At 40.5% G+C, this 15,732-nt stretch overlaps 1 protein-coding gene across 1 annotated transcript in view; it reads right to left on the reverse strand.

The window, feature by feature from the left end:
• The window catches only part of SPIN3 (spindlin family, member 3), a 108,971-nt gene that overhangs the window by 2,793 nt on the left and 90,446 nt on the right, over positions 1 to 15,732 (reverse strand).

A 15,732-nucleotide genomic window follows, 5' to 3' on the forward strand; every position in this document is an offset into this window, starting at 1 on the left:
TGTGTAAGTAAAGAAGGTTTTTGAACTTTCATTGATGATGTAGCTCTTCACTTTGCTGACAATGAAGAGATCTACAGTTTGTTTAAAAACTACCACACTTAATTAAAATTAAATAAATAAATAAACCAAAAGAAAACTTCTCATGCAAGCTGACACCCTCTTTCCACAGCTAAGATGGCAGTAAAATGCTATATCACTATACACAGAAATAAGACAACCTGAGACTAAAGGGATGCCCACCACAGAGTCAGCCTCCTGGTGTATACCCTGAGCTACAGCACCTCCAAAAAGCATCTTCTCCACAGCCTCAATGCCAAACAAGCAAGGAGCATCAAGAGCTTGTCTTGGTTCTTTTGTTCTTTTTACAAACCACAGATATATACAGTTGATAACTCAGGATTTCTAGCCAATAACCATATAGTTAACAGCACCTTACAAAAACAAAATGTGGGGGATCTGGCAAGATGGCTGAATGGGAACTGCTCCAGTCTGCAGCTGCTAACAAGACCAACACAGAAGGTGGGTGATTTCTGCATTTCCAACTAAGGTACCCAGTTCATCTCAGTGGGACTGGTTAGGCAGTGGATGCAGCCCATGGAGGGAAAGCAGAAACAGGGTGGGGCATTGCCTCACTCAAGAAGTGCAAGAAGCCAGGGTGCTCCCTCCCCCAGCCAAGGAAAGCCATAAGGAACTGTGCTATCTGGCCCATATACTACAATTTTCCCACTGATTTTGCAATATGCAGATAAGAATATTCCCTAATGTGCCTAGACAACCAGAACCCTGGGTTTCAAGCACAAAACTTGGCAGCTGTTTGGGCAGACACTGAGCTAGCTGCAGGAGTCTGTTGTTGTTGTTGTTGTTGTTTTCATACCCCAGCAGTGCCTGGAACCCCAGTGAGACAGAACGTCTCACTTCCCTGGAAGGAGGGTTGAAACTAGGGAGCCAAGTGATCTTGCTCAGTAGGTCCCACTCTCACAGAGCCCAGCAAGCTAAGAACCATGGATTTGAAATTCTCACTGCAAGCACAGTAGTCTGAAGTCGACCTGGGGTGATCAAGCTTAGTGGGGGGAGGGGTGTCCACCATTACTGAGGCTTGGGTAGGCGGTTTTCCCCTGACCGTGCTAAGGAGGCTGGGAAGTTAGGACTGGGTGGAACTCACGCAAGGAGGTTGTGGCCAGACTGACTCTCTAGATTCTTCCTCACTGGGCAGGGCATTTCTGAAAGAAAGGGAGCAGCCCCAGTCAGGGGCTTATAGATAAAACTTCCAACTCTCTGGGACAGAGCAACTGGAGGAAAGGGTGGCTGTGGGTGCAGCTTCAGTGGACTTAAACTCTTCTGCCTGTCAGATCTGAAGACAGCAGCAGATCCTAACAAGGAGGATTCTCTAAACACAGAGATTGAGCTCTGCTAAGAGACAGACTATCTCCTTAAGTGGGACCCTGACTCCCATGCCTCCTGACTAAGAGACATCCCAGCAGGGGTCAATAGACGCTTCATACAGGAGAGCTCTGGCTGGCATCAGGCAAGTGTCTCTCTGGGAAGAAGCTTCCAGGGGAAGGAGCAGGCAGCAATCTTTGCTGTTCTGCAGCCTTTGCTGGTGATACCCAGGCAAACAGGATCTGGAGTGGACCTCGAGAAAACTGCAGCAGACTTGCAGAACGGGGGCCTGACTGTTAGAAGAAAAACTAACAAACAGAAAGCAATAACATCATCATAAACAAAAAGGACGCCCCACACACACAAAAACACCATCCAAAGATCATCAGTCTCAAAGATCAAATGTAGATGAACCCACAATGATGAGAAAAAAAGAGCACAGCAATTCTGAATATTTAAAAAACCAGAATGCCTCTTCTCTTCCAAAAAATTGCAACTCCTCACCAGCAAGAGCACAAAACTGGACAGAGAATGAGTTTGATGAATTAACAGAAGTAAGCTTCAGAAGGTGGGTAATAAACTCTTCCGAGCTAAAGGAGTATGTTCTAACCCAATGCAAGGAAGCTAAGAACCTTGATAAAAGGTTACAGGAACTTCTAACTAGTATAACCACCTTAGAGAAGAAGAACATAAATGACGTGATGGAGCAGAAAAACACAGCACGAGAACTTCGTGAAACATACACAAGTATCAATAGACAAATCAATCAAGCAGAAGAAAGGATATCAGAGATTGAAGATTAACTTACTGAAATAAGGCATGAAGACAAGATTAGAGAAAAAAGAATGCAAAGGAATGAACAAAGCCTGCAAGAAATATGGAACTATGTGAAAAGACCAAAGCTACTTTTGATTGGTATGCCTGAAAGTGATGGGAAGAATGGAACCAAGTTGGAAAACACACTTCAGGAAATCATCCAGAGGAACTTCCGCAAACTAGTAAGAGAGGCCAACATTTAAATTCAGGAAACACAGAGAAGTCCACTAAAATATTCCTCAATAAGAGCAACCCCAAGACATATAATTGTTAGATTCTCCAAGGTTGAAAAGAAGTAAAAAATGTTAAGGGCAGTCAGAGAGAAAGTCAGGTTACCCACAAAGGGAAGCCCATCAGACTAACAGCAGATCTCTCTGCAGAAACCCTACAAGCTGGAAGAGACTTGGGGCCAATATTCAACATTCTTAAAGAAAAAATTTTCAACCCAGAATTTCTTTTTTTTTCTTTATTATTATTATTATTATTATTATTATTATACTTTAGGTTTTATGGTACATGTGCGCAATGTGCAGGTAAGTTACATATGTATACATGTGCCATGTTGGTGCGCTGCACCCACTAACTCGTCATCTAGCATTAGGTGTATCTCCCAATGCTATCCCTCCCCCCTCCCCCCACCCCACAACAGTCCCCGAAGTGTGATGATCCCCTTCCTGTGTCCATGTGTTCTCATTGTTCAATTCCCACCTATGAGTGAGAATATGCGGTGTTTGGTTTTTTGTTCTTGTGATAGTTTACTGAGAATGATGATTTCCAATTTTCATCCATGTCCCTACAAAGGACATGAGCTCATCATTTTTTATGGCTGCATAGTATTCCATGGTGTATATGTGCCACATTTTCTTAATCCAGTCTATCATTGTTGGACATTTGGGTTGGTTCCAAGTCTTTGCTATTGTGAATAATGCTGCAATAAACATACGTGTGCATGTGTCTTTATAGCAGCATGATTTATAGTCCTTTGGGTATATACCCAGTAATGGGATGGCTGGGTTGAATGGAATTTCTAGTTCTAGATCCCTGAGGAATCACCACACTGACTTCCACAAGGGTTGAACTAGTTTACAGTCCCACCAACAGTGTAAAAGTGTTCCTATTTCTCCACATCCTCTCCAGCACCTGTTGTTTCCTGACTTTTTAATGATTGCTATTCTGTCAACCCAGAATTTCATATCCAGCCAAACTAGCTTCATAAGCAAAGGAGAACTATAATACTTACCAGACTAGCAAATGCTGAGAGATTCTGTCACCACCAGACCTGCCTTACAAGAGCTCTTGAAGAAAGTAATGAATATTAAAATGATAAACCGGTACCAGTCACTGCAAAAACACACCAAAATATAAAGACCGATGACACCAAGAAGAAACTGCATCAACTAACGTGAAAAACAACCAGCTAGCATCATGATGAAAGGACCAAATTTACACATGACAATATTAACCTTAAATGTAAATGGGCTAAATGCCCCAATTAAAAGACACAGGCTGGCAAATTGGACAAACATTCAAGACCAATTGATGTGGTATATTCAGGAGACCCATCTCACATGCAAATACACACACAGGCTAAAAATAAAGAAATGGAGGAATAAGTACAAAGCAAATGGAAAGTAGAAAAAGTAGAGGTCAAATCTTAGTCTCTGATAAAACAGACTTTAAACCAGCAAAGATCAAAAAAGGCAAAAATGGGCATTACATAATGGTAAAGGGATCAATGCAACAAGAAGAGCTAACTATCCTAAATATATGTGCACCCAGTACAGGAGCACCCAGATTCATAAAGCAAGTTCTTAGAGACCTACAAAAAGACTTAGATTCCCACACAATAATAGTGGGAGACTTTATCACCTCACTGTGAATATAAGACAGATCAACGAGAGAGAATATTAACAAGGATATTCAGGACTTGAACTGAACTCTGGATCTAGTGGACCCAATAGACATCTACAGAATTCTCCACCCCAAATCAAAAGAATATACATTCTTCTCAGCACCACATAGCACTTATACTAATATCAACCACATAATTAAAAGTAAAACACTCCTCAGCAAATGCAAAAGAATAGAAATCATAACAAACAGTCTCTCAGACCACAGTGCAATCAAATTAGAACCTAAGATTAAGACAGTCACTCAAAACTGCACAACTACATGGAAACTGAACAACCTGCTTCTGAATGACTACTGGGTGAATAACGAAATTAAGGCAGAAATAAAGATGTTCTTTGAAACCAATGAGAACAAAGAGACAAGGTACCAGAATCTCTGGGCACAGCTAGAGCCGTGTGAAGAGGGAAATTTAGGGCACTAAATGTCAACATCAGAAAGCGGAAAAGATCCAAAATTGACACCCTAACATCACAATTAAAAGAACTAGAAAAGCAACAGCAAGCAAATTGAAAAGCTAGCAGAAGACAGGAAATAACTAAGATCAGAGCAGAAATGAAGGAGACAGAGACATGAAAAACACTTCAGTAAATCAAGGAGCTGTTTTTTGAAGAGATTAACAAAATAGATGGACCACTAGCTAGACTAATAAAGGAGAAAAGAGAGAAGAATCAAATAGACACAATATAAATGATAAAGAGAATCCAAATACTGATCCCACAGATACAAACAACCATCAGAGAATACTGTAAACACCTCTAAGCAAATGAACTAGAAAATCTAGAAGAAATGGATAAATTCTTGGACAAATGCACCCTCCCAAGACTAAACCAGAAAGAAGTCAAATCCCCTAATAGACCAATAAGAAGTTCTGAAATTGAGGCAGTAATTCATAGCCTACCAACCAAAAAAATCCCAGAAACAGATGGATTCATAGCCAAATTCTATCAGAGGTACAATGAAGAGCTGGTACCATTTCTTCTGAAACTATTCCAAACAATAGAAAAAGTTGGACTCCTCCCTAACTCATTTTATGAGGCCAGCATCATCCTGATACCAAAACCTGGCAGATACACACAAACAAAAAGAAAATTTCAAGTCAATATCCCTGATGAACATCGATGGGAAAATCCTCAATAAAATACTGGCAAACTAAATACAGCAGCAATCAAAAAGTTTATCCACCATTATCAAGTCGGCTTTATCCCTGGGATGCAAGGCTGGTTCAACATAAGCAAATCAATAAATGTAATTCGTCACATAAACAGAACCAATGACAAAAAACACATGATTATTTTGAGATGTGAAGAAAAGGCCTTCAATAAAATTCAATATCCCTTCATGCTAAAAACTCTCAATAAACTAGGTATTGATGAAACATATCTCAAAGTAATATGAGCTATTTATGACAAACCCATAGCCAATATCATACTGAATGGGAAAAGCTGGAAGCATTCCCCTAAAAAACTGGCACAAGACAAGGATGACCTCTCTCACCACTCCTATTCAACATAGTATTGGAAGTTCTGGCCAGGGCATTCAGGCAAGAGAAAGAAATAAAGCACATTCAAATAGGAAGAGAAGAAATAAAATTGTCTTTGTTTGCAGATGACATGATTATGTATTTAGAAAACCCCAACGTCTCAGCCCAAAAACTTCTTCAGCTGATAAGCTGATAAGTAATTTCATAAAAGTCTCAGGATAAAAAAAGAATGTCCAAAAATCACAAGCATTCCTATACACAAACAATAGTCCAATAGAGAGCCAAATCATGAGTGAATTCCCATTCACAATTGTTACAAAGAACATAAAATACCTAGGAATAAAATTTACAAGGGATGTGAAGGACTTCTTCAGGGAGAACTGCAAACCAGCGCTCAAGGATATAAGAGAGGACACAAGCAAATGGAAAAACATTTCATGCTCATGGATAGAAAGAATGAATACTGTGAAAATGGCCATACTTCCCAAAGTAATTTATAGATTCAATGCCATTATCATCAAGCTCCCAGTGACTTTCTTCACAGAATTAGGAAAAACTACTTTAAATTTCATATGGAACCAAAAAAGAGCCTGTATAGCCAAGATAATCCTAAGCAAAAAGAACAAAGCTGGAGGTATCACACTACCTGACTTCAAAATGTACTACAAGGCTACAGTAACCGAAACACCATGTACTGGTACCAAAGCAGATATATAGACCAATGCAACAGAACAGAAGCCTCAGAAATAACATCATACATCTACAACTATCTGATCTTCAACAAACCTGAGAAAAACAAGCAATCAGGTTGAAGATTCCCTATTTAATAAATGATGCTGGGAGGGCAGCGCTGTGGCTCATGCCTGTAATCCCAGCACTTTGGGAGGCTGAGGCAGGCGGATCACCTGAGGTCAAGAGTTCAAGAACAGCCTGGCCAACAAGGTGAATACCCATCTCTACTAAAAATACAAAAATTAGCTGGGCTTGGTGGCAGGTGCCAGTAATCCCAACTGCCTGGGAGGCTGAGGCAGAACCACTTGAACCCTAGAGGCAGAGGTTGCAGTCAGCTGAGATTATGCCATTGCACTCCAGCCTGGGGGACAAGAGTGAGACTTCGTCTCAAAAAAATAAAAATAAATGGTGCTGGGAAAACTGGCTTGCCATATGTAGAAAATAGAAACTGGACCCCTTCTTTAAACCTTATACAAAAATTAACCCAAGATGGATTAAATACTTAAAAGTACAACCCCAAACCATAAAAACCCTAGAAGAAAATCTAAGCAATACCATTCATCACATAGGCATGGGGAAAGACTTCGTGACCAAAACACCAAAAGCAGTTGCAAATAAAAAGCCCAGATTGACAAATGGGATCTAATAAACTTAAGAGCTTCTGCGCAGCCAAAGAAACTATCATCAGAGTGAACAAGCAACCTTCAAAATAGGAGAAAATTTTTGCAAGCTACCCATCTGACAAAAGTCTAATATCCAGAATCTACATGGAACTTAAATGAATTTCAAGAAAAAAAACAAACAACCCCATCAAATTTTGGGTGAAGCATATGAACAGATATTTCTCAAAGAAGACATTTATGTGGCCAAGAAACATAAGAAAAAACAAAGCTCATCATCACTGGTCATTAGAGAAATGCAAATCAAAACCACAATGAGATACCATCTCATGCCAATTAGAATGGCAATTATTAAAAAATCAGGAAACAACAGGTGCTCACAAGGCTGTGGAGAAATAGGAAAACTTGTACACTGTTGGGGGGTTCAATCATTGTGGAAGACAGTGTGGCAATTCCTCAAGGATCTAGAAACAGAAATACCATTTGACCCAGCAAGTAAATCACTCTACTATAAAGATACATGCAGATGTATGTTTATTGCAGCACTATTTACAGTAGCAAAGACTTGAAACCAACTCAAATGCCCATCAATGATAGACTGGATAAGGAGAATGTGGCACATATACACCATCGAATACTATGGGGCCATAAAAAAGGAATACGATCATGGTTTTTGCAAGGACATGGATGAAGCTGGAAGCCATCCTCAGAAAACTAACACAGGAACAGAAAACCAAACACCACATGTTCTCACTCATAAGTGGGAGTTGAACTATGAGAACACATGGGCACAGGGACAGTAACATCACACACTGGGGCCTGTCGGGGGGTAGGGGCAAGGGGAGGGAGAGCATTAAGACAAATACCTAATGCATGCGGGGCTTAAAATCTGGATGATGGGTTGATCGGTGCAGCAAATCACCATGGCACATGTATACCTACGTAACAAACCTGTACATTCTGCACATGTATCCCAGAACTTAAAATAAAAAGAAAAGAAAGTATTATCTCCTTGTCTATTTTCTGAAAGAGTTTGAGTAGAATTGGTATTAGTTCTAAAACAAATGTTTGGTAAAATTCAGCAGTGTAGCTATTGAGTCTTGTGCTTTTCTTTGCTGGAAAACTTACTACGGCTTCAATCTTAATTTTTTTTTCTTTTTTGAGACAGAGTCTCTCTCTGTTTCCTAGGCTGGAGTGCAGTGGCACAATCTTGGCTTGACGCAACCCCTGCCTCCCAGATTCAAGCATTCCCCTTGCTTCCGCCTCCTGAGTAGCTGGGATTACAGGTGCACATCACGCCCAGCTAATTTTTGTATTCTTAGTGGAGATGAGGTTTCACCATGTTGGCCAGGCTGGTTGTGAACTGCTGGCCTTAAATGATCCACCCACCTTGGACTCCCAACGTGCTGGAATTAGAGGCATGAGTCACTGCACCCGGCCAATCTCATTGCTTCTTATTGATCTATTCAGATTTTGTTTTTTTTTTAATGTTTCAATCTTGATAGATTGCATATGTCCAAGAATTTATCTATTTTTTTAGCTTTTCCAATTTATCAGCATATTGTTGCTCTTAGTAGTCTCTAATAATCCATTGATCAGTTATATGGTCCCTTTTTTTAATCTCTGAGTTTATTTGTTTGGATCTTTATTTTCTTAGTCTGGCTAAAGTTTTATGAATATTTTTATCTTTTCACAAAAAAACAACTTTTTATTTTGTTGATCTTTTATATTTTTGTTTCAACTTTATTTCTGCTCTGGTCTTTGTTATTTCTTCTACTGGTTTTGGTTTTTTCTTCCTTTTCCAATTCTTCAAGATGCATTGTTATGTTGTTTATTTAAAGGTTTTCTACTTTTTTGGTGTAGGTGCTTATTGCTATAAACTTTCTTCTTACCACTGTTTTTACTGTCCTCCATTGGTTTTGGTAGGTTGTATTTCCATATTTCCATTTTATTTATTTATTTATTTATTTATTTATTTATTTATTTATTTTTTAGACGGAGTCTCACCCTGTCGCAGTGACACAATTTCGGCTCACTGCAAGGTCCGTCTTCTGGGTTCACGCCATTCTCCTGCTTCAGCCTCCTGAGTAGCTGGGACTAGAGGCACCTGCCACCATGCCCAGCTAAATTTTTTGTATTTTTGGTAGAGATGGGATTTCACCATGTTAGCCAGGATGGGCTCGATCTCCTGACTTCGTGATCCACCCGCCTCAGCCTCCCAAAGTGTTGGGATTACAGGCGTGAGCCACTGCACCCAGCCCATTTGTTTTAACTTTTTACAGAAATTTTTCTTAACTTCTTTACTGAGTCACTTGTTACTCAGGAGCTTTTTTTTTTTTTTTTCATTTCCCTGTGTTTGTATAGTTGGTACAGATACTTTTGTTATTGATTTTTAGTTTTGGTCCATTGTGATCAAAGATGGTTAATATTATTTTAAAAGTTTTTTTTAAGACTTTTTTGTGTCCTAACATACAGTCTATTGTTGATAATGTTCTATGTGTTGAGGAGAAGAATGTGTATTCTGCACCCGCTTGATGAAATATTCTGTAAATCTCTTAGGGTCATTTGGTCTATAGTGCAGATTAAGTCTGATATTTTTGTTTATTTTCTATCTAAATGACCTGTCTAATGCTGAACGTAGGGTCTTGAAGTCTCCAGCTATTACAGTTTTGGGGCCTATCTCTCTCTTTAGCTCTAATAATATTTGCTTTATATCTGGGTGTTTCAGTGTTGGGGGTGTATAGATTTACAATTATTATGTCCTCTAGTTTAATTGATACCTCTATAATTATATAATGACCTTCTTTGTCTCTTTTTATAGTTTTTGTCTTCAAATCAGTTTTGACTGAAAGAGGTATAGATACACCCCTTTATTATCATTCTATGTGTGTCTTTATAGGTGGCGTGTTATTTGTAGGGAACAGATCTTTTGGTCTTCTTTAATATAAATCTATTCAGCCACTCTATGTCTTTTGATTAGGGAGTTTAGTGAATTTACATTCAATGTTCTTATTAATAAGTAAGAACTGGCTGGGCACGGTGGCTCATGCCTGTAATCCCAGCACTTTGGGAGGCTGTGGTGGGCAGATCACTTGAGGTCGAGGGTTTGAGGCCAGCCTGATCAACATGGAGAAACTCCATCTCATATATATGTATACGTATATATATATATATATATATACACACAGACACACACACACACACACACACACACAATTAGCCAGATGTGGTGGCATCTATAATCCCAGCTACTTGGGAGGCTGAGGCAGGAGAATCGCTTGAATCTGAGAGGTGGAGGTTGCAGTGAGCCGAGATCATGCCTTTGCACTCCAGCCTGGGCAACAAGAGTGAAACTCCGTTCAAAAAGAAAAAAAATTAAGAACTTACTCTTGCCATTTTGTTATTTGTTTTCTGGTTGTTTTGTGGTCTTTTTTTTCCTTCTTTCTTTTCTCTCTTCCTTTTTGTGATGGTGATTTTCTCAGGTAGTATGTTTTATTTTTTTAACTTTTTGTATATCTGTTGTAGGTTTTTTGATTTGAGGTTACCATCAGCTTGCAAATAATATCTTATATCCCATTATCTTAAATTAACACTGATTGCAAAAACAAACAAGCAAAGAGGAAGCTAATGAAAACTCTATACTTTGACTTTATCCCCCCTCTACTTTTTACCATTTTGCTTTTTTGACTTAAACATTATTACATTGACTATGTCTTAAAGTTGTAATTATTTTTCATAGGTTCATGTTTTACTGTTTCTACTCAATATATGAGTAGTTTACACAACACAATTTTAGTATTATGAACTTACTATTACCAGTGAGTTTTGTACCTTCAGATGACTTCTTATTGCTCATTAAGAGCTTTTTTCCAAATTAAGGAAACATTTGTAGCATTTCTCATAGACATGGCTGGTGTTGGTGGAATCCCTCAGTTATTTTTTGCATGGGAAAGTCTTTATTTCTCATTTGTGTTTGAAGCATATTTTCACTGGAGATACTATTTTATGATAAAAGTTTTTTTTTCTTCATAACTTTAAATGTCATGCCACTCTTTCCTGGTCTATAAGGTTTTACTGAGAAATCTGCTTCCAGATATATTGGAGTTCCTTTGTATGTTTTATTTATTTATTTATTTATTTATTTATTTATTTAGATGGAGTTTCACTCTGTCTCCCAGGCTAGAGTGCAGTGGCGTGAACTAGGCTCAGTGCAACCTCTGCTTACTGGGTTCAAGTGATTCTCCTACCTCAGCCTCTGGAGTAGCTGCGATTACAGGCACCTGCCACCATGCCCAGCTAATTTTTGTATTTTTAGTAGAGACAGGGTTTTGCTATTTTGGCCAGGCTGGTCTCGAACTCCTGACCTCAAGCAATCCACCCACCTCAGCCTCCCAAAGTGCTTGGATTACAGGTGTGAGCCACTGTGTCTAGCCTATTTGTTACTTTTCTCTTGCTGCTTGTAGGATTTTTTCTTTATCCTTGACCTTTGGGCATGCATTAGTCCATTTTCATGTTGCTGATAAAGACATACCCGAGACTGGGAAGGAAAAGAGGTTTAATTGAACTCACAGTTCCACATGGCTGGGGAGCCCTCAGAATAATGGCCAGAAGTGAAAAGCAGTTCTTACATGGAGGCAGAAAGAGGAAAGGAGGAAGAAGCAAAAGCAGAAACCCCTGATAAACCCATCAGATCTCGTGAGACTTGTTTACTATCACGAGAATAGCATGGGAAAGACCAGCCCCCATGATCCAATTATCTCCCCCGGGTCCCTCCCACAACACGTAGGAATTCTGAGATATACAATTCAAATTGGGATTTGGGTGGGGAAACAGCCACACCATATCATCCCACCCTTGGACCCTCCAAATCTCACATCCTCACATTTCAGAACCAATTATGCCTTTTCAACTGTCCCCCAAAGTGTTAACTCATTTTAGAATTAATCCAAAAATTCATAGTCCAAAGTCTCAGCTGAGACAAGGCAAGTCCTGTCCACCTATGAGCCTGTAAAATCAAAAGCAAGCTAGTCAGTCCCTAGACACAATGGGACTACAGGTATCGGGTAAATACAGCCATTCCAAGTGGGAGAAATTGGCCAAAACAAAGGGGCAGTTCAGTTTTAAAGCTCCAAAATGATCTCCTTGACTCCAGGTCTCACATCCAGGTCATGCTGATGCAAGAGTTGAGTTCCCATGGTCTAGGGCAGCACTGCCCCTGTGGCTTTGCAGAGTACAGCCTCCCTCCCAGCTGCTTTCATGGGCTGGCATTGAGTGTGACTTTTCCAGGTGCATGGTGCAAGTTGTCAGTGCATCTACTATTCTGGGATCTGGAGGATGGTGGCCCTCTTCTCACAGCTCTACTAGGTAGTACACCAGTAGGGAGTCTGTGTTGGGGTTCCAACTCTATGTTTTCTTCCACACTGCCCTAGCAGAGGGTCTCCATTAGGGCCATGCCCCTGCAGCAAACCTTTTCCTGGGTATCCAGGTGTTTCCATACACCTTCTGAAATCTAGGCAGAAGTTCCCAAACCTCAGTTCTTGACTTCTGTACACCCTCAGTCTCAACACCACTTGGAAGCTCCCAAGGCTTGGGCCTTTCACCCTCTGAAGCCACAGCCTGAGCTCTACATTTTCCCCTATCGGCCACAGTTAGAGTGGCTGGGACACAGGGCTCCAAGTCCCTAGGCTGCAGATAGCATGGGGACTCTGGCTCTGGCTCATGAAACCACTTTTTACTCCTGGGCCTCCAGGCCTGTGATGGGAGGGGCTGCTGTGAAAGTCTCTAACATGCCCTGGAGACATTCTCCTCATGCTCTTGGGGATTAACAGTAGGCTCCTTGCTAGTTATGGAAATTTCTGCAGGTATCTTAAATTTCTCCTCAGAAAATGGGTTTTTCTTCTCTACTGCATTGTCAGGCTGCAAATTTTCTGAACTTTTATGATCCATTTCCCTTTTAGAATGGAATACTTTTAACAGCACCCAAGTCACTTTTTTAATGCTTTGCTACTTAGAAATGTCTTCTGCCAGTACCCTAAATAATCTCTCTCAAGTTCAAAGTTTCACAAATACCTAGGGGAGGGGCAAAATGCCATCAGTCTCTTTGCTAAAACATAACAAGAGTCACCTTTGCTCCAGTTGCCCATAAGTTCCTCATCTCCATCTGAGACCACCTCATCCTGGACCTTATTGTTCGTATCACTATTGGCATTTTTGTCAAAGCCATTAAATAAGTCTCTAGGAGGTTCCAAAGTTTCTCACATTTTGCTGTGTTCTTCTGAGCCCTCCAAACTGTTCCAACCTCTGCCTGTTACCCAGGTCCAAAGTCACTTCTACATTTTTGGTTATCTTCTCAGCAACACCCCACTCTACTGGTACCAATTTACAGTATTGGTTTGTTCCCACACTGCTAATAAAGAAATATCTGAGACTGAGAAGAAAAATAGGTTTAATTGGACTTACAGTTCTACATGCCTAGGGAGGCCTCAGAATCATGGCTGGAGGTGAAAGGCACTTCTTACATGGCAGCAGCAAGAGAAAATGAGGAAGAAGCAAAAGCAGAAACCCCTGATAAATTCATCAGATCTCATGAGATTTATTCCCTATCATGAGAATAGCACAGGAAAGACCAGTCCCATGATTCAATTACCTCCCCCGGGACCCTTCCACAACATGTGGGAATTCTGGAAGATAAAATTCAAGTTGAGATTTGTTTGGGGACACAGTCAAACCATATCAGGGAGTTTGATTTGTAAAGCCTTGAAGTAGTCTAATTTTGGTACATTTGCCTGGTGTTCTGTAATCTTCTATTACTTAAATATTGATAACTTTCTTTAGGTTTGAAAATTTCTTCATTATTATTTTTTTAAATAAATATTCTACCCCTATCTCTCTCTCTACTTCCTTTTTAAGGCCAATAACCCTTAGATTTACCCTTTTGAGGCTATTTTCTAGATTTTGCAGGCAAGATTCATTTTTATTCTTTTGTCTCCTCTGACTGTGTATTTTCAAATAACCTGTTTTCAAGCTCGTTAATTGTGTTGTCCACTTGATCAATTTTGCTCTTGAGAGACTCTGATGCATTCTTTAGTATGTCAATTGGGTTTTTTAGCTGTACGGTTTCTACTTGATTTTTAAAGTTATTTCAGTGTATTTTTAAAAAAATTTTAATGGGATTCTGAATTTCTTTATTGTATTATCTTGGATTTTTGGGGATTTCCTCAATACAGCTATTATGAATTCTTTCTGTGAGATCACATGTCTGTATCACTCTGAGATCTGTCACTGGTGCCTTATTTAGTTCATTTGGTAAGGTCATGTTTTCCTGGATTGTCTTCATGCTTTGGGATGTTCATCAATGTTTGGGCAGTGAAGAGTCAGATATTTATTGTAGTCTTCACAGACTAGGCTTGCTTTTTCCACCCTTTTTGGAAAGGCTTTCTAAGTAGTCAAAGGGAATTGAGTGTTGTGATTCAAATCTTTGGTTACTGCAGCTACATTTGCATTAGGGGAGCACCCCAAGCCCAGTAATGCTGTGATTGTTTTGGACTCATAGAAGTACTTCCTTGGTGGTCTTGGGTACAATCTGGGAGAATTCTCTAAATTATCAAGCAAAGACTCTTGTTCTCTTCCCTTTCTTTCTTCAAAACAAGTGGAGTCTTTCTATCTGTGCTTAGCTGCCTGGAGCTGGAGGAGAGGTGACACAAACACCCATGTGGTAACAACTAGTGGGACAGTGCTGGCCACACCCAAAGCCAGCATAGTACTGGGTCTCACCAAATGCCCACAGAGACCACTGCCTTGCTACTTCTAATGTTCACTCAAGTCCCAAGAACTTTTTAGTTAACAGGTTGTGAATGCAACTAGGCTTGTGTCTTTCCCTTCAGAATGATGAGTTCCCTCCACCTGCCAACCAACCAAAGGTGGTCTAGAAATGCCATCCAGGAGTTAGAGCCTGTGGTTGGAAACCTTAGGAATCTGCTCAGTGCTCTATTCTACTGTGGTTGAGCTGGCACCCAATGCCACAAGACAAAGTCCTTCTCACTTATTCCTCTCCTTTTCTCATGCTGAAGGTGTCTGTCCTTGTGTCCATCACTGCCCCAGGCCCACAGCAAATACTGCCTGGATACTGCTGATATTCACTCAAGGCTCATGGGCACTTCAGTGAGCTTCTGGTAAATGCCACCAGGCTTGGGTCTCTACCTTCAGAGTAGTGGGCTTCTTTGAGGCCCAGCGTGGGTCCAGAAATGTCATCCAGGAGTCAAGGACTAGAATCAGTGACCCCAGAAGCCCACTTTGTGCTCTACTCCACTGTGGCAGAGCTGGTGCCTAAGCTTCAAGACAGTGTCCCTTTGCTCTTTCTACTCCTTTCCTCAAGCAGTAGGAGTCCCTTGCTATGTCCCCCACAACTGGAAAAGTGCTGGGTCACACCTGAAGTCAGCAGGGCTCTGGGCCTCACCTAAAGCCCACAGTGAGTATAGCTAGGCAAGTACTGATGTTTATTCAAGAATCAAGGCCTCTTTAGTCAGCAGGTAATGAATCCTGCCAGGACTGTGTCTTTTCCTTCAAGGCAGTGGGTTTCCTTCTGGCCCAGGGTGTGTCTAGAAATGTCATTTTGGAGCTAGGGGCTGGAATGCAGGCCTCAGGACTCTGCCTGGTGCCCTATTATGCTGTGGCTGAGCTAGTATTCCAGTTTCAAGACAAAGTTTCCTATATTCTCCCCTCTCTTCTGCTCAAGCAGAAAGAAAGAGTCTCTCCCAGAGTTAGAAGCTCTTCTGCCTGGGGTTGAAGGAGGGG

The sequence above is a fragment of the Pongo abelii genome, chromosome X (genome assembly GCF_028885655.2).
Source record: "Pongo abelii isolate AG06213 chromosome X, NHGRI_mPonAbe1-v2.0_pri, whole genome shotgun sequence".
Taxonomy (NCBI): Eukaryota; Metazoa; Chordata; class Mammalia; order Primates; family Hominidae; genus Pongo; species Pongo abelii.